The sequence below is a fragment of the Octodon degus genome, unplaced genomic scaffold (genome assembly GCF_000260255.1).
Source record: "Octodon degus isolate 3935 unplaced genomic scaffold, OctDeg1.0 scaffold00002, whole genome shotgun sequence".
NCBI classification, from domain to species: Eukaryota; Metazoa; Chordata; class Mammalia; order Rodentia; family Octodontidae; genus Octodon; species Octodon degus.
Genome location: NW_004524578.1, coordinates 33,871,680 through 33,873,397, shown reverse-complemented (window position 1 = coordinate 33,873,397; position 1,718 = coordinate 33,871,680).

Sequence of the window (1,718 nt, the reverse complement as noted above, 5' to 3'; positions counted from 1 at the left end):
AATTAAAAAAACAATTGTAGTTGTAATAACATCAAAATGAATAAAATATTTTAGAATAAAAGTAACCAAGGAAATAAAAGACTAATACACTTACAACTATTAAAACAGTGCTGAAGGGGCTGGGGAGATGGCTCAGTAGAATAAGCATTTGCCTGGCAAGCATAAGAGTCTGAGTTCAATCCCCAGTATTGCCAAAAACAAAACAGTGCTGAAGCCAAGCATGGTGGCACATGCCTGTAATCGCAGCACTCGGGAGGCTGAGGCAGGAGGATCATTGCAAGTCTGAGACCAGCCTGGTCTACAGTGTGAGCTCAAGGCCAGGCTGACTGCATAGCAAGACTTAGTCTCAAAAAGACAAAAAAAAAAAAAAAAAACTAAAACAACAACAACAAAAAGAACATTGCTGAAAAAAACTTAAAAGATACAAGTAAATAACAACCTACCCTATGTTCATGGGTTATAACAATATCACTAAAATGACCCTTACAAATGAGTCTAAAGATTCAATACAATTCTTATCTCAATCTGTGTGACATTTTTTTTTTAGAAATAGAAAAACTATTCTAAAGTTCATATGGAATCTCAAAGGACCCCAAATATCTAACAATCTCAAGGAAGAACAAAACCAAAAGCCTCATAATACCTAATTTTAAAACATATTATAAAACTACAGTAATCAAAACAGTACGTACTAAAATGAGGCTGGACATAAACCAGTAAAGCTGAATAAGTAACCTAGGAATAAATCCTTGTATACATGGTCAAATGATCTTTAACAAGGATGTCAATAATACACAATAGAAAAAAAGATTCTGTACAATACATAGTGTTGGGAAAACTAAGTATCTACATGCAAAACATTAAAACAGGATTCTTATCTAGTACCTTAGATATAAATCAACTCAAAATGGGTTAAAGCTCTGAATATAAGACCTGAAACTAAAACTCCAGGGATAAAACAGGAGAAAAGCCTCACTGAATTGGAATAGGCTGTGGTTTCTTAGATATGATTCTAGTAACACTGACAAGAGCAACAATAAACAGATCTGCCTACATCAAACTTAAGGACTGCTCAGAAAAAACAATGTTTAACAAAATGAAAAGGCAGCCTATGAAATGAGCAAAAATATTTATAAACCATTTAGTAAGGGGTTAATAACAGGTGGAATATATAACACATTTCTACAGTTCAAAAACCCAAACTTACACTCATTAGAAAATGAGCAAGAGCTTAAAGAGACATTTGCACACAGAACTTGTGCAAGTGGCCAACATCCCTGTGGGAAGACCTCTTCTGGCTCCCTCAGCGCCACTAGTGATCAAAATCAAAATCACAATACAACCTCACACTGCTTAGGATGGAGTATCAAAAACCTAGAAAGTAACAAATGCAAGGATAATGAATAGCTGGCGCCTTTGGGGATTCTGGTGCGACTGTAAAAATGGCACAACATTTTGGGGAACAGTGACACTTACCCCAAAACTTAAAACTTAAAAATTGGACAGTGACGTGATCCAGTGATTTCACTTCTAGATAGTTACCCCCAAAATTGAAAATAGGATCACAAAGAGATACTTGCATGCTGATACACACTGGGGTAACATCAAAATGAATAAAATATTTCAGAATAAAAGTAACCGAGGAAATAAAAGACTAATACACTTACAGAGCAAGTGTATTAGTCTTGTACTAATACTAGACTGTAGTTACCAAGAGG